Source organism: Aythya ferina, assembly GCF_964211825.1.
Source record: "Aythya ferina genome assembly, chromosome: 2".
Taxonomy (NCBI): Eukaryota; Metazoa; Chordata; class Aves; order Anseriformes; family Anatidae; genus Aythya; species Aythya ferina.
The window spans coordinates 51,858,518-51,876,526 of NC_140297.1; the positions used below are offsets into that span (position 1 = coordinate 51,858,518).

The 18,009-nt window shown below is 43.5% G+C and overlaps 1 protein-coding gene and 1 long non-coding RNA gene across 9 annotated transcripts in view; one reads left to right on the forward strand and one right to left on the reverse strand.

Moving 5' to 3' along the window:
• Positions 1-18,009, reverse strand: part of RNF144B (ring finger protein 144B) — an 80,429-nt gene that overhangs the window by 47,561 nt on the left and 14,859 nt on the right. For 2 of the 8 annotated variants that reach the window (XM_084508199.1, XM_084508195.1), the window contains exon 1: positions 1,666-2,239. The exons of 2 other annotated variants lie outside the window; for them this stretch is intronic. The gene's annotated coding sequence lies outside the window, so the exon portion shown is untranslated. Of the gene's footprint in view, positions 1-1,549; positions 1,620-1,665; positions 2,290-2,968; positions 3,083-3,492; positions 3,519-18,009 lie in introns of those variants that run through there. 4 more of the 8 variants (XM_084508196.1, XM_084508197.1, XM_084508200.1 and 1 more) reach the window with 4 other exon arrangements.
• LOC311431049 lies at positions 2,049-7,698 on the forward strand. The gene is made up of 5 exons (XR_014689206.1): positions 2,049-2,166; positions 2,965-3,664; positions 5,155-5,251; positions 5,780-6,272; positions 7,584-7,698. It is a non-coding gene; the product is annotated as an uncharacterized lncRNA (long non-coding RNA).

Consider the following 18,009-nt stretch of genomic DNA (forward strand, 5'->3'; position numbering starts at 1 on the left):
TGCCTGTCGGCGAGGAGTGCACAGGATACAGTGAGACATGGGGAACAGAAACAATCAAGTTGCCAAATGCTGTTCCTACATGAAGCGTAGGGAGGTTTCCATGTCCTTATGTAAGTCAACAGTGCCGTGTGTTAAATACCCCCACCAGACAGTAAGAAGCCTGGCAGAAAAGGAGTCTGAGTCTCATCATCCTGGCTTGGCTCTGGAATAGCTCCAGCTTCTTCTGAAGGAATACTTCCCACTTCACCACGGCTCTAGATGCTCTGCAAACACATCCTCCCTAATCCATAACGTAAAGCATTGCTTTCAGGATCATCACTACAGCCATCCCCTTTCCAGCGTGCTGTATTTTTTCCAAGGCTCCCTGTGAGAAGGGCTTCAGCCACTTTCATGCTGTGACAACAACCCGTACACCCACTCACATTTTCAGGCATGGACAAGCCCTAAACAGGAGGAGGATCAGGCCAATATATTTGTTCTGGAAAATATTTAAGGACAAGGTTTTGAAACTTCTGTTTCCAGACTTAATGCTATTCCAGCCCCTGTGCTTGCCCTTAACAAAGACCACTTGCCCTTCAGGCTGAGGGCAGCAAAACAGATCACGTTACTGTGCCTGCTCATGGCCAGCTCCAAAGCGGCACCGGGGTATTTCAGTCACAGCCTCTCTCTCTGCTCAAATGTACTTCTTAAAAGCATTTGCTGTTTTTACAGAGGATAGGAAGTCACCCTGTAATGTTTCCTTAACTATCGCCATCCTAAATATTTTACTACTTGCAGTACTCTCTACAAGGAGCATATTTGATATTGCCATACAGAGTTGGGAAGCAGAGTGCCTTTTTATTACAGAAAATACAGAGCCTTATAATAAGCCTGAGTGAAACATCTTCATTACCAAAGCAGCTTTGTACCGAGAAAGCCTGCCACTGGAAAAGAGAAAGCACTACAAACATACTAAGAAATGCTATTTGCTGTTTAGTGCAAAAGAAAAAGAAACAGAAAAACTTAATGCATACTAGCAAACAGATCTATTGCACATTTAGTATATGTTTACCTAAACTACATAACCCTAGACCCTGAACAGTTTAGACCTGTACATTAAAATACAGATAAGTATATTTTTTCCTTCCTGACAGCAGCCGTACCATACTGTGACATAAGGAACAGCTTTAAACCAGGAGGAAACCTGAATTTTAAACTCGGGCTCCCTCCGACCTAATCTGATGTGTCTTCAGCATGAAGTGAGTTCTTGTATGTAAGGTACAGCCGATATGACACGGTGTGCCATCTTAGCAACTGCTTCCCACACAGCTACATGTCCTAATACTGCTGCATTTTCAACCTCCTCGTAGAGATATTCCTTTAAAAGTTCCACGGTCAGAAGTAATTTCACCCTCCTGGGCAGTACCTCACATCTATTTCGTTTTCTGTGCCTTTAATCGTCCAGACTCCAAGACTGCCTTTTTGCCTCAGTCCTATGCACCACACAGCTCAGTTTTAGCCAAACCAGGAATAATATTTATTCTAGCTCTTCAATCATTCTATTCCTCACCTTTTCTGCCAGCTAGACCTTTTCTGTCTTCTACAAGCAAATGTCAGTTTTCTGTTCCTTCATTATTTTTGCTAAGGAAAAAAAAAAAAGAGGCAGAAAGCTATATTCCAACATACCTTGAAAGCAGAGCAGTCTTCACTCCCAGCTCTTTGACTTTTCAATAGCTTCACTCACACTTCAGCGCTCCCAAGAATCATAATGTCACAACCACTGTAGCTCGCAATCAGAGGCAGAGGCAGATCTCTCTCTCTCGCACACCCTTCCTCCCCTCCGTCTCTCTGACAGCTGTGCACTTTTTAGGACCGCAGCAGGACTTGCCTCCCGCTCCCTTTGCCACTCTGATAGCTAATCCCCTCCCTGCTATTAGGAGCACGCTGCCATTATATCTTAAAAGCACGCCACAGCTTGCATGCAGTAGCTGTGGGAAAGCTGCATTTATTTATACAGGAAGCTTGAGCACAGCACTTCCTACTTCCCATCCCAGCCTCAATGCAACTGCAGGTGACTGCTTACACCCTGCCAGTGCATACCCCGTGTTCTCATCTGGATACCCGTGCCGCTTTTAACTCCCATCTGCGCCCTGACAAGATCAAGCCGAAGGAGATAAAGCATCAGAGGTGAGACCCCGCTTGCCATTTAACCTGCTTCAGGATAGCAGTTCGTGCAGCAGCCCACCTACCGGCAGGCGATGTCTGAGGCGCTGCTCCTCCTGCTTATCTCCAGATGTGAAGAACGTGGGTCTAAAAGCAAAGTGATTGCTTCACGAGCAAAAAAATCCAAACTCCCCAGCAGCAGGGTAATTTCAACTCCCGAGTGCCTGCGCTCAGCTCGCCGTGGCAATGCTACATTTCAGCTCTGAGCTGAGCTTGTGTGCAAGAGGGGTGGGAAATTCTGCAATTCCCTTCCCTAATCCTGCAGGTGTGATTTACGCCCGCGAAGAAGCAGGAGAAGGTACAGTGGTGCCACATGACACCAAGTGCTCAGGAACTTTTCCTGCTGTAGGAAAGGTACCACACCTGCAGATACGAAGGACAGATACATCCGAGTGCAGCGGGTGCAGAAAAACAGGGGGAGAAACAAGCCCAGATGCTAATCTCTAATTTTATTTTTATGGCGAAATAAATTTACTTTATGCTTCGTGCAATTATTGCTGGCAGTTTGCCTTCTGTACTTTACTGGGAAGACTGAGGCACAGGCATTTCCTCAGGAGTTTACAGAAGCTCAGAACTGAGCTTTTGCCTATTTTCAGACAATTTTACTGCATCAGGCGAATTTAAGGAAAAGGCAGGAAGCTCATGGCACCTTAATTCAGCTTACTGGCACCTCTGTGATACAGCTTTATTTAACAGCACGGACTATTTTCCCCTTGAAATAAGCAGAAATTTTATCAGTCTATTTGACATTCCATCACCCAGGTACCTGTTCAGCAACAGATGAAGTGCAGCAAGGAAAACCTCCCTGCTCAGCCCCTGCGCCCAGCACCACAGCACTTCCACAGCAGAAGGACAATCAGCTCCAGGAGGAGAGTGGTGCTGCAGGGAGGATGAAGGAAGTCACTCAAGCTGCTGTGGGGAAAATGGTAGGGTGGGAGATGCAGAGGTAGAGCAGGGAAGCAGCAAGTAGCAGCATCTGGTTGGTACTCTCTCCTTGCTGGCACAATAAAACTGAACCAGGCTTCACTGCAATAGCATCCACCAGTCAAGAGAAACAACTGCAAATAAAGGCTAATCATCTTTTCAGATTTATTATTAGTCCTGCTCATATCTAGGGGAGCTGTTCTTCTGAATTAAGAAAACTTGATTAGCCTATTGAAATGCGGATAAATTCTGGAAAGATCCAGTTTCCTCCTGCATCTCTCTCTGCATGGATACAGGACAATCACTTCCTGATGCTGGGTGGGCAGCTGGCTGTTCCCCTGCTCCCACCTTCAGTCCTGTGCCTACCCAGGACTGCTGCAGCAACGCGGAGCTGAAGGCGACGTGGCACCGTGCCAGGGCTATCAGGACTTGGGATGATCAATACCGATGATTCTTTCCCTCACCAAAGGTCCTGAGCTGGACTGTTATGAGCTCTGCCATCAAAATGATTTCTCCTCCAGCTGCACCTCGAGCCCAGGTACCTGAGAGTTTTATAGAAGCACATTTTCTTGGCAAGCTAATTTTGTGAAGTGTTATGAGTCATGCTGAAATTGCTACCCAGCTGAAATCCCTGAATCTCTTAACCCGGATTGATTGATTTCCTTCCCGAGCCAACAAATAAATAAAAAACACAAGTAGGGAATGTCACACAGTGCCAGTCACGGCAGAAGCTGAGCCCTCCCCATTCGCTGTCTTCTTCAATGACAGTAACACAAAGCACAAACCAGAGAGGGTCTGCCTAAATTTTTGGCTGTTATAACTGACACTTTTCCAGCTCAGGGCTGGGGCAATCTGTGAGCCCCTGAGGTGGTACATGCCAAAGCACAGCATCACAGGGCATTTTCAGCTGAGTTAACAGCCAGAGTAAGAGTAAAGGTTGGCATAGTTAATTGGTAACATTGCTGTGTCATCCCAGCAGCTACTTGAAATACTTACAAAATGACTAAGCCGCCCTGGCATTAACTAAAATTACTAATTAATTTATGAGGTAGTTGGGTAAAAAAGTGATAGCATGACCCCTGAAATGCTCTCTCATACCCCACAAACAGAATGCCATTAACAGCAAATGTAAACACCAAGTTAGCGTAAAACTCAGTTTCATTGTATTTCTAGGTAAGGAACCAGAATTAGCCTATCTGGAAAAAAAAAAAAAAAAAAAAAACATCACTACCCTGATTCAGTTTTTCAACTAATTAAAAAGAAATATCCTGAAAAATAACTGCTAGCCATAGGTGTAAAATAAAAACAGGTTTTGTAACAAACTTCCTAAAACCAGAGCGTAACTCTCAGTAAAATGTCCTTATTCATTTCACTTATTGTGCATGCAGATTATCCATTCTCCTATGCACAAAAATGTATTTTTATATGCAAGAGAAACAGTTTCACAAGAAGAATAGATACTGATGTGTAACATAAACAATGCTGAAAAAAAAAAAAAAGAAGAAGAAAGTTTTTTTACACAATGGGTATAAATATATTATCTGAAGTTGACAAGCATGACACCCCTCAGCTCATGGGCTATGGATAGTTTTCTTCAAGGGGAACTACTTCAAAGGAAGATTCCACCCTCAAAAGTCATTTGTGCTAGCTTCATGAAGTTACTACTTGAAAAAAAGCATCTCTATTCAACGTATATAGATTTATCACATAAGCAATGCCAGAAATTAGATGTCAGTGCAAAAACACAGAGCTGTGTAATATTTTGCGTGCAGACCAGCTTTTCTCAGAACAGCTGCAAGAAAGTCAGGATCCCATCTTTTTCTGTTTAAATAACCCTTTTGTTCTACAACTCAGGCTCAGTATGCAAGTCACTCTCTGACAAGCCAGGCTTGAAATCTTCATTATTCCCTTCGGCTAAAAGATACTAAAACTTTATTATAAGGTGTTTTGCGGTGGAGTGAAATAAATCGAGTTCAATCGTTTTGAAAGAATAGTGGGTATAAACCTAAAGAGCTTTTTATTTTACAGCAAAAAAAGTGAGTGGGACGGTGCGCTCTCTGCTGAACGTTCACGATGATGACCTCAAAGCACGTGGATTTGTCTCAGACAGACACAGAGAAAAGCGGTAAGCTGACTGACAGTCATCCTGCTCTATGAATAAAACAAAATGCAAGTCATTACAACATGCTGGCACAGCCGACCCTCTCCAAAGAAAACACAACCACATGTCTTCCACAAATATCCCTATTTCTTCTCCACTGATACTTTCTCCTGTGTCTGTAATTTGAAATACTTCCTGGGATGCTGGAAATGAGCTGCAAGCATTTGTCCCACACAGAACAGTGCTGTATGAAAGAAGCCCAGCCTCACCAGAGGACAGTGGGAAGACAGCCTGGTACCCCAGCTAAACAGCTGTGCTTGGGGTGCTCAAAAATCCTGGTTTATGGGGCAGGGCTGATGGCTTTGACAGTACGTTACTGGAGTGCCAGGTCCCAACTTGTCTTCTTGGGACCTGCAAGTATTAAGGGTATGTGTATTTTCCCCCACAAAAGATCCTGCTGATAGCGTAGGTCAGTTGGTGATGTTGGCTTTTTTCCCCAGCAGCAGCTCTGCGTGCATTTTTAACTTCTACCAACTCCTGCCTGTTCACTAGGTGCGTGAAGAGCCAGCCTGTAAAAAGAAAACCGGACGAGTCTGCCACAACTAAAACGCTGATGAATTTTTACTGAATGGCAAATATCCAGCCCAGGAACAGCCAGCGCAACACCCTCAGCCTAGGGCTCATCCTCAGCCCCCTCTCCATACTCAGACACGAGGAAGAGACAGGCTACTGTCACCCTTCCCCCTGGGACAAGAGACATGCAATAAGCACAGCCCCAAACCCTCCAGATGGGAAGCAGAGCTGGCACCTCGGTGACGTGATGACACTGCTTCACATGGCAGCAGAGGACGCAGGACACCTCGTGGGCTCGGAGGTGACCCTGAGCAAACAGGGTGGCACACGTCGCTTCCCACACACCAGCACCACCTCATGAGTTGCTGGAAAAAAAAAAAAAATCAAACTAAACAGCTTGCCTTGCTCTCGAGCTCAGGGATAACACATGCAGATATGGAGTTGCTCTGTTCCTCTGAGGGCCAGGAAACAGGTGAGAATTTATAGCTGCAAAAAGAGTAATTTATAAGGCCGTACTGAGAGGACCACATTGCATGCACACAAAGAGGAGACAGTGAAGTTGTCCTCCTGCTCTTCCTTAAAGTAAGCAGGCATTTTCGACAAGAGATTGTACGGGGAAAAGTCAAGGCTTGGTTAAACGAATTTATTTTCTACCAGCTGTGCTCACAGATAGCTTCAGAGCATGGCACAGAATAAATTATGCAGTCAGTTTTGTTTTATTTTTTTCCTTTTGACTGCGTGCCCAAAGTGACACAATTTGTTGACTTCTGACCAAGTGTTTTGGTAATGTACCTGGAATTGCAGCCATTCCAGACACTGGAATCACAATCGCTTTAAAAACGGAGAGGGCAAAACCATACCGGCAGCCAGCACAGGAAGCTTCCTCTGCATCAGAGGGGGTCACCAACCTGTCCTTGTCATGAGAAAAAAATGTGCACGCTGTTTTCTCGGTTTCTACTGCTTCTCCTGTCCTGCCTCAAGTTGTTAGCTGCCCTTTTTTGGAAATGCTAAAAGGCAGATTTATTCCTTTCAACCCAAAACCAGTGGAGCGCCTGGTGTGGCTCTGTCTCCAGGCTTAAAAGACAACTGGGATTGGAGGGAGTGGGGGGAAGCTTAATAATACATCTCAGCCCAGACCTTCCTGTTTTACCCATACCTTTGGAGCCAGGGGCAGGCAGGTCTGAGGTGAGATATGATTGAGGCACCTCATTTTATGGCCGTCACAGCCCTGTTACCAACTTGAGAGGGGTTACTCCAGTGGACTGAATATGCAGGGAAATGCTCAGCTGAAACACTCCCATACAGGAAAATCAAGAACTTGTCCCTCTTGCCCAGTCTCCCTCCTCTTACCCAGCTTCCAGGGAGGGCTGCCCACCCCATTTCCCTCCCTCACCACCCCTCTGAGCAAGTGGTTAAATTCAGCAAGTATAGTGGGAACTCAAAAACAAGCAAACTGCTTACTTGCAGCAAATGACATGAGGATTTTTTTTCAGGTGCCCTGAAATAATTTTGTAGCTTTTAGCTCTATGTTGTTTATTTTTGCGTCTGTTCCCTTCAAGTGCCAGATAAATTTATTAAAAATATGTGTTTTTTACCACGTAATATTTACAAATCTCTTATAAAACTAGGCACATCCTTTTGGGCAGAGATTCTCTAGGACCAGAAAGGCAAGCTGTATAAGACAGCCGGGGCTGAAGGGCAGGAGGCATACCAAAACCTTTGCTTTTCTAAACACTGCTGAAACCCAAGCAAATAGTGCTTTCTGCTTCACTACTATCTGCAGGCACTGAAGAGCCGACAAGGAACTCATCTTTTTGTTAAGCATGACCGCTGTGAAAATAGACTGGCTCTGCTCACCTCCCCTGCACTTCTCAGGCAGAAAGTTAAACAGAATTTAGGTATATTCTCTAATTTTTATGTTACACATACGTAGACGTTTCCTGTGACATAACAAGACAAACTGGTCAGGGGCAAAATGTGTTCCCACAGAGAATCCCTTTGCACTGTACGCTGTAAGCAAAGCTTTGAAGTGTGAGCTCTGAGGCTGCTCTCAGTTCTGTCTTTCTGCAGCCAGGGCATACGAATGTAAGGTGGGGAAAACGTGCTCGGTGAACTCTGTCTGCTAGTCAATAACTAACTTGTTCTCCTTACATTATCCTTAGGACAACTGTCTCCACGCTTGTATTTGCAGATCCGGAGAAAAGGCAATTTGCCGAGTTATAGGGCAGTCACGGGAGCAGAGACACTGCCTTCTGGAGTAAGAAAAGGAGGACAAGAGTAGAGACAAGTGGCCTACTTACAGGGACGAAGTCCTGACAATTCTCTGGCTTCCCATTAGTTAGGTCAGCTCCCTCTGTGGGAGGCTGACAGTAAGAAACCTCCAGGATCTTGAAGTCTGCCAAGGAGATCTGAGAGAACATGAAATTTAGGGAGAAACGGGGGCCAAAGGGAAACCATTTGACTCCCTGAATATGAGACTAACATCATGAAAAGGCTGAGGAGAACTTTCTCCTGTCCCTCCCTGCTTTTGGCTCACACATAGAGTACATTTGCTATATGGAAAAAAAGCATGTGAAAGGGAGGAAAAATTTTACACTCTCAGGATAATTCTAACAATGCATTAAAAATATACAGAAACGGAAAATGTTATTTTGATGTAATATATTTTGCTCTTTTTTTTACTCTTTCTAAGACCAGCTCTTCCAGCTCTTAAATAATCTTTTACATTATTGTCTAAAGTCATAGTTTTTTGAGCAATGTAACTTAAAAGCTGATAAACAGCATTTCCCAGCAGCCTTGCAGTGGCAGACTCCAGCCCTGTAGCATCTCCAGCATCCTCCCTGGCGATCACAAAAATCTCACCAGTTTCTGGGTATCCCAGGGCACAAGCTGCCACAGGTTTCAGCTGTGAACGCGGCAGGAGCACCTCACTGGGCTGCCAAGAACTAGAACAAATATGCTCCTTCCTACCGAGCAAACCTCAAAGAAATTATCCAGCACAGCTTAGGAAGAACTGGAAGGCTCCATCTGAGATGCTTCTGAAATCTGGTCATTATCAGAATATGCCACAGAAACAGTGTTTATAGTAATGGATTGTCTTTGGGATAAAAAAGTATGAAATCATGATGTCATGTAGCACAAACTTTGTACGTGAAAAGAGAATTTGGAGAGCAGAGGATAGGAAATTGATTTTCACTGTGGTTTTAACCTTGATCATATTTGTTTAAAGAACTGAAGAGTTCTCAGCAGTTTGACTGTTTTGAAGAGTTTCCAGCAGTTTTACTGGGTTTCGGTTTTGTTTTTCCTTTTTCTTTTTTTTGAGGAATAGTCATTTCTCTTTCCCCAAGCAAAATGACAGGAAGCATGAATCAAGACTGTTTAAAAAGTCACATAACAACTTCCTTTGTCCTTATTGATAACGTTTTTGTTTTTGTGACCTGAGTGGATATTTCTGTGTGTGTGTTCACTGGGGGAAATCTTTTTCCAGTGACTAATCATTTTGATGCAGTATCTTACATAAAGCCAACAGTTCATCTTCTGTGTCATTCCTTCTGGTGTTAATAGGCTTATGAGAGAAGGAAACTGAAACACACGTAGAAAGAATAAATTAAATTAATGTTTTACAGGAAATTAAATGGATGTTCTGATGCAGGCAATTTCCACAAAACACAGCACAGTATGGAGTGAATGTAGATAGAGATGGCCAAGGAAAAATTCCAAGGATCGGCTTTAGTCCTTTGACTCTCTTTCCAGGAAACACCAACATCCTTTCAGCCTGCTTCAGCCAGCAACAGGTCCCCAAGAAATCTGTTGTCATTTAGTAAAAATCAGAATGCAAACACCCCACCAAGTTTTATGTTTGGATATCACCTGAGCCTACATCACTCTGTTGTGATCCAGACCACCTGAAGCTTGTCACTGTCATTGCATCAAGGTTTAAGATTCCTTCACGTCAAAGGGTCCCCATACTAATGACCAAAGAGATCTCTGCTGTTTCTGTACCATCAGTTGCCCCCAAAAATATCTTTTCAACTGGAAGTTCTATTACAAAAGGATTACAAAATGCTGTTGAAGTTAAAATAATGAAGGATTTGATTGTTGAACAACTGTTTCCAAGCATGCTGCTGAGAAAAAGACAACGAGAAAAGGACTTCATTTATTCAGAAGGTATTATAAACCATTGATTTCCTCAGGAATAAAGATGTATTAAATAGGCAGATTTTATGCTCCTAACTTGTATGTGAAAAAATCATTTGGTGAGCAGCAAAGCTAATGAAGCGCGGTTTCTAAAGATTTGCATGCCTTAAACACGACTGAACTTTACCACTAAAACAGTAACCCTCGTCTTCCTGACATCACTTACAACGTGCCCCTGGACCAAGGGGATGCAAATTATGATTTACATCAAGCCACATGCGTGATGATTTGTGAGGCCTGTACGTGATAACTGTTTTTCTGACTGGATGCTACCAGAAAATGGAGCGCTGCCTTGAAAAGTTGTCAGAGGTACTGGCAGAGAACTAGTGGGATCCTCGCAGGCTCTATTTCCTAGCACAACACTTAACTCGGATTCAAAGCTCAAAGGACTGGACTGATGATTTTACAGAAATGTGGCAGAAGTCATTGAATTCAACAAATCTGAGGAGTACCCTAAGCACAAAGCTTATGTTTTGAGGTTACCTTTGGGTTTCATTGCACACAGTGAGAAGCGAAGAGGGAAAGCCTTCATTTGACAATCTGGTTTTGGCTGAGGGAAGCCAATTTCAGGACCTCCGGAACAGGTTTTCCACCTCCTTAACAAAACAAACAAACCTGCAGCAGAGATACACGATTTATATTTTATTCTGGGCCTTGCCAGAAACATCCTCTGACCTTGGAAGAGTAACTGAACCTCAACATGTGCTAATTTTAATATTTGTAACTCCCCAGAAAACTTACTTGCTTGTGCCCCAGGTGTCTTGCATATCCTGTTACTGACTGCACAGTGTACTGCGTTTCCAGGCTAGTTGGGTTCAAGCACAAAGCAGAGGAACATAAATACTCAACAGGGAAGTCAGACATGAGTGAAAAGAATGAAAAGTCAGTCATGACAGAAAAAGCTTTTTTTTTTTTTTTTTTTTTGTGAGCATCAGTGATCTGATGAAACGGATGGTATTTGCTTGGAAGGTAATGCAAATGATCGTTCACACAATACAAAGCGTGTGTAGCCTATTTCAATCTTACCTAGCTAAGGAAGATGGGTAGAAGAGATAAATGCCTCACACACCGTAACTGCTTGAACGCTAAATGCTAATATGAAGCGAACGCTAAATGCCTGCAGAGAAGCCATGGGGCCACAGGGGGCCACTCTACATCTCATTGCTGAATCATGCCCTGATTTCTTCCTCCTGACTTCACACCTTCTGCCATTTGACTCTTCAGGGTATGGGGTGCATGTCTTGTTATCTCAGCCACACAAAGACTTGGGCAGGCAATTCCTAAAACCTCCTGGCTGGCTGACCCTGCACTACCCGTGTTAAACCTGCGTAAATCTACTCGAAGTCCAAATCTTCTCACCTTTTCATTAGAATACGTATTTTACCCAGTCAGCAAAAGCTCAGCTATCTGACTGTGAATACGGCAGTAATTCATGATTTTTTTTGTATCTATACAAGTATGTTTGATGTTGTTTCTGCCTTAAAGGCTTTCTCTGTGAAATGTGTTGAACCAACAGTTTTTCTGTTAGTATATACATCTTGGTTCCTGTTTTACTGGAAATGTAGTATGCGTGACCTCATGGTTTTGTTTGTCATTAACATGTGCAGAAGTTTATCAGAAGGTAACTTCTTCAGGCAACACCAGTTTGACAGTTTCTAACCTACTATTAAAATGCAAGGAATGCTAAAAAGCTGTATTTTGTGAGTTTGGTAACTAGGTAGCCTGGTATAATTACATTTCATGGTATAGATTTGCTGTATCCCACCCCAGACGGGTCCCCTTGCAAGGCAACGGGCAGGAAGCTGCAGCATCATGAAGAGCTCATAGCCTGAGCTGCAATCAGAGGCAACAAGGAAGAGCTGTAAAACAATACGAAAAGAAAAGCAAGGGGGAGAAGTGTGACTGAAACAAAGATACAAGCTACCTTTGCATCTAAAGAAGTTATTTGGGATGTTTGACATTTCTTCGTCAGCCTCCTTTCCTCCTCCTCAAGGAAATAAATAACCAAACACACAAATTCTTGCCCGATACGAGTCCCCACTATTCACTGAGCACAGAAGACAAGGGGGAAGCTGGGAGCTGTGGAGGAGCTGGAAAGCAGAGGGCAGCCAGAGGGCTCTAGGAGAGAGGGCATGGGGCCACCGGGCAGCCAAAGGGCCACACACACACAGCTGAGCAGCTGCGGCCACCGGGTGCTGGGTGGTGACACCCAGCACCTGAGAAATGCTAACTCAGAGCACACGTTTCCTTTCGCTATTTCCAGAATCACTCATCTTGTCCCTTAACAAAAGAAAAAAGAAATCACAATTGCCCTTACAAGCAGATTTTATGGACTGAGGCAGCACGCTCCTCCGGACCTGAGCACCACAACAAACACTGCAGCATCAGATGCTCTCAAAGACCTCTCACTCACCTGATTTCATTCCAAAATTATTCATTACTTTCATTACAAATCTGAAAGCTCCTGCATGGGGGTAACTAGAGCATAATTACTGGATGATTATTATTTTTTTCCCTTTTCACCTTTTTTCAGTTCAGTCACCAGCCACTTCCTCGCTGGTCCTCTCCCCCTGGAAACTCCTCGCTGTTTCCAATGGGTTAATGAAGAACCTGTTTTGGTAATCAGTGGGCGCTCTGCTTGCTTAATCATGGCACAGATACTGTCAGCACCTCACTGCGGAGGTGTTTCTGGCAGGCTTTATGTTTGGCTTTGTAGCCTTCCTCCACAATGCGAGCCATCTCTTAATAAAGAAGCTGGTTTATTGACACTAACAACTGAGAGGGACTTTCCCTGGTATCTGTAATTAGAGCTTTGGTAAATGATTCTCCTGAAAAATGATAGGAATAAACTATTCTAGAAAGGATTAGCTCTCCTTTAGTGCTGGTAAGAAGCTAGAAACAAAGCCAGGTGTTGCAACACCACCAGATCAAGCTGTGCCCCACCAATCATTCTGAAAACCAGCTCTGTGCAGATCAGTTTCCTGAAACAGAGACGAGGAGGATGCTGAGAGCAGGCTCTGGAAAGCTGTCTGTCTGTCCGTCTTTCTGCTGGGGGGCTTGGCAGCAGCTACCAACAGCAGGACTCAGGCCTGGGGCAGGCACACAAAGCTCCCCCTTTCCTCAGTCCCAAATCCCACTAACACAATCAGCGAGGGGACAACTGCCCTTGGCTTTGGGTACACGTTTCTACTTCTCAAAGCACACATCAGCCATTCAAGTAGCAGATTCTCAACACCACCAGGCAGAACAACTGCTGCCCAAGGTGCACAGGGGATACTCTGCTCCCTGTGTCCTCACACCCTGAGCATTGCCTTCCATGTTTTTTGGCTCTGGGAAAACCTTTTACCTTTGAGAAGTGTCACAGCCTCCAGAGCTCCTCCTCCATTCCTGACTCTTCTTTCCAAGCAAGAACGATTTAGCTTTTTCCCAGCCATCCCCATTTGAATCAGCTTTATTTTATTTTATTTTATTTTATTTTATTTTATTTTATTTTATTTTATTTTATTTTATTTTATTTTATTTTATTTTTCATCCCCTCCCCACCATGCTGACACCTGCCTCAAGAACACAGGACAAGCCCATTCGTGCTCCCCATGGCTCTTCAGCCTCTACTGGACTGTGGTACATTTGTAGGCTTCCCCACAGGAAAACTGCCCCATCTAGGGTAAAACTACAGTAAGGCAGCAACAGTTGACAGCAGGGTCCAGCCTGAAAGTTTAAAGGATGTTGCCAACATTTGGGGTGCTAACCAGCCTTTAGTCAAGCGTATCTGCCATGTTCCATGATTGTACAGTTGCATTATTTGTTTTAATACCATGCCTCCAAACAACTCTGACTGCTGGTAATGAACTTTTCAACCTCTGTTAACACAAAAAGCACTCATGTTCCTAATGCTGTCTGGGTAGTTACAAGGAAATTTGGAAGTAGGCTTTCCAAGGGAAAAAAAAAAAAAAAAAAAAAAAAAAAAAAGCTGTACCCCATCTCTTTTAGAAGGCTGCTGAGCAAAGTGCTAAACTAACATGGTAAGGTCACCTGAAAACCACCTCTTAGCAGATATCAAATGGCTCTTAAAGAACAAAATAAATACTGAACGCTTTCAAGCACTGTTTATATTTCATATTTACTCTAACATAAAAGAGGAATAGTCAATAAGATATGAGAATACCTAGTCTGCACTCCCACAGAAAAGAACCAGAAAATATTAAAGAAAAAAGGAAAATTAAAAGCCATCGTGATACCTGGATAGTGTCTGGCATCGTAAGATTGAAGAAAAACACACAGCCGTGTAAAGGGGGCCTAACACCTGAAAACGATGTGTAACTAGGACCAACCATCAGGGGGATTCACACATTAGATCTTCAGTCTCCACCAAACTGATTCATGAGGACCCTTAACTGGAAGCAGAGACACAGCTGGAAGAGGAAGTTGCTGGTGTTCCCGACTACTCTCTTGTGGAGTAAATGCCTCTGAGAGGCTGAGCACCAACAATGCACCAAAACACGGTTTGCCTTTTCGTTGTAGCTTGCTCACAGAGTCTCATTCATCCATCCTGCTGCCTTCCTTTTATTTACTTCTCTTCCTCTGTAGTACAAGGTGCATTACGATGTTATTAAACCTTTCTGAATGGAAGAAAAAATACCTTTTCTAATTCGTTCTAGAAGAACAGCAGAGGAGTTGCATACACGGACCAAAGACGATTCTCTCCATCCACTCTGAAGCTGTGGCTCTTCACAAGCACATGACAGGCTTGATTTTGAAACTCCCTTTTGATGCAGCTCCACACCAGCCTCAACTTTGAAGCTCCCTTTCAGTAAAACTACTGCCTAAGTTTCCCCTTTAACCACTGTGAAGAAATATGAACATGTAAAGCCATCCTTTTATTCCAATACTACAGATGCACATAAAAGGGGATCTAGCTTTGAGCTCTGCCTGCATGATTTATACTGCCAATAGAAGCCTTTAACTAAGTTACAGTAACATTATTCAGTTGAATTTAGCTTGTTGTATAACAAATATACATGAGCTATAAATTTCAAGAAACAAAAGATCTGTTGAGCTGCAGGCACTTTTACACCACCAGTGGGCTTAGGTATGCTTTCAGCATTTTGCCTATTCCATGGCAATGTCAGTGGATCAGGCAGACTCGATGTGCCTACCGGTGCAGCTCCCCGATAAATGACGGGCTTTCCATCCACAGCGGGCCCTCAGTAACTCCACCCCTGTGGAGATGAAAATGTTCCTTTGGAACAACACAAAGCACTCCACTATTGAGCTGCTGACTGGAAGTTTTGTTAGTGAAGAGCACAGCCCTAGCTAGAGGCATGCCTGCCCTTCTCCAAGCCACTGTGGGCACAGCAGGACGAATGGTGCCCACTTTCCTCTGGAATGATGGCCTGCATTTAGCACCCACAGCCTGACTGTGGCTATGCTGGATCTAGAGAGCATGCCTGTAGGTTTTGTACCGGAGCAAAGGCTGTTTTTTACCTCAGCCCACATAATGCTTCCCACCTCCAGCTGAACCACACAGCAGAAAACTTGTAGCAATCACCTTTAGATACTGGGAAGAGAGACTCCTACCTGTATGTAGATCCATCACAGTATTCAGTAGTAGTTATAGTAATACAGGAGTAGTTATAATGTCAAAGTGTTCAGCTGCAGCTCTAGTGGCCAGCACCCACTTTCTCAGATGATCAGCAAACTACATTTCTGTGAAAATGGGTTAGCACTGATGCTTGTCTGGCTTTGTAGGTATCAGTGGGCTTGATAAACTTAATCAAAACCACAGAGGCACAGACCTCAGCAGTGCTTCCAGCCCTACTGGCCCAGCACAGTAACAGGAATTGGGGTTAGATCATTACCACCAGTTTTTACTGGCAGAAGTTGGGGCCTAACACAAACACCCTGCCTGCACAGCGTTTTCTTCCCTTCATTTTTTCCCCCTCTCTCTACAACCCAGGAATACACTACCTCTTCCTCTAGAAAAAGTCATGCCTTTGAAGGACAACATTAATGTGACTTAATATGAGGTGTTAAGGCAAATAAGGCCATACATGAGAAAGGATTCCCCACATCTGTAAGACTCCCCCTTGGATTTCCTCCATCATAAAGAAAGAGCTCCGAATGTGCTTTTAATTCCTGGTTTCTAGTTGATGATTAAGCCTGGCACAATCTTTTCATTGTTTACTAAATGTCAAAGGGATACATTTACTTTCTCAGGATGTTCTGAACAGAAAAGCAGTCGGATGTTCCTTGTCTGGAACCAGTTTCTGTTTCAAGATTTCTGTAACGCAGAATGCAAACACCCTCCTTCTGAGGGTCCTGCATCTCAATGCTCAGGAGTTATAGTCGTGTGTACTGTATGCTCAAATTCACACTTCAGAGTTATTTGACTCTCTTAAACATAAGCCTTTATCTTCTCATAATTTGAAATGCCTTGATCTTTCCTGACTCGGCACAATTTAGCTTTGTCCTGAAATGTTGCGATTCTCAGCATTATTTGAATCTTGCTCTGAGACCTAGAATTGCAAAAGCTAAAACCATTAAAATCCGCTATTTCAAGTCAGAAGCACAGACATTAATTCACACTAGCAAGAATGGAGTGGAGTTAATGTGAGCTCAAGCCTTCCAAAATCACTACATTTTGTATTTCATTTTGTAGTCAAACAAAGCCTAGCCAAATACAACTAACCACAATGCAGAAGACTGAAATAGTTTTTAAATCTATTATGTTCTTTTCACTGAGCATCCAAGTCTGTTCAGCTTAGTGCCAACAGCGGCTCTCCTTAAATCCTAGGCTGCATTCACGGGATGAGCTGACAGTGACACCAAAGGAACCTCCTCCTTGCTGAAGTGTTTGATACCTGGCTGGTATTTTCACTAGCCAGGTCCGTTTTGCCAGCTTTACGAACTGTGCTGTAGCCCATGCTATTTTGGTTCTGTGATAGCTACAGGCAGCAGCTGAAGCAGATCCAAGCCTGTCATTTTCTAATCTCAGTCACCACATGCATCATGCTTCATCAGTGATGAAAAATAGAAATGTAACAGCCACCCATATCTTAGGATGGACACTGTCTTTGGCCATACAGTGTCCAGAAGACATTTTAATAAAGTCTTGTGTCTGTAGCTGTAATTCGTTTCGTGTGCTGCAAACCAAGCTACGCACATACACTCAAGGCAGACCATGGATTTATCCTCAAAGACACCTGAAAGCACTTTGATTCTGGTAATAGATGAGTATAACATCAACAGTGTTTAGGGAAAGAGAGCTGTGCCCCATGGCATCGCTTCAGTGCTTCTCAGCAAGACAGACAAAACTGAATCCTCCTGCCCTAAGGATGAGAAGAAACAAGCAATTTTGTCCTCATACCTGGGGTAGAAACATATAACTTAGTAATGACAGCAGAGCAGAGAGAAAGGTGAGATGGAGGTGCTAGGAGGAGAGTTACAGGGGCTGGTGAAATTACTGGAATCCATGGGGGGTGAGCATCAAGGCTTGGAAGAAGTCTGAAGGGACTCCCAAATATCCCTAAGGAGTGGGTACTGCAACCGCCAGTACTATTTAACACACTAAAAAAAATTCCTCTGCTTTTTAGGACATCAGCCCCACAAAACAAGTATCTCTCAAACTATCTTTCAAGTCTCATTTGCTTCTTCAATGATTGAATCGCCACAAGGAAAAAATGCCCTTCATTTTTCTAAACGAGAAACCTACACGTTGTTCTCCACAAACTCCTCTTGAAAATGAGTATGTGCACTTGTATGTATATTTCAAAGCACAGTTGTATTAATTTTGGGGCACAATTTTGGTCTTCTTTCTGCCAATATGAAATTATGCTGCCCAGAGTGATGTAAATTGGGTACCCCAATAACAAATTCGATTTGTATTGTCTCTCCCTTTCTCTAATATCAATTATCTTCTACAACACCACGGTGTCATTTGAAAAACACTAGAACAAATTATGCACAAGAACCAGTTTACAAGGAAAAAATCAAGAGGATGTATGAAATATATA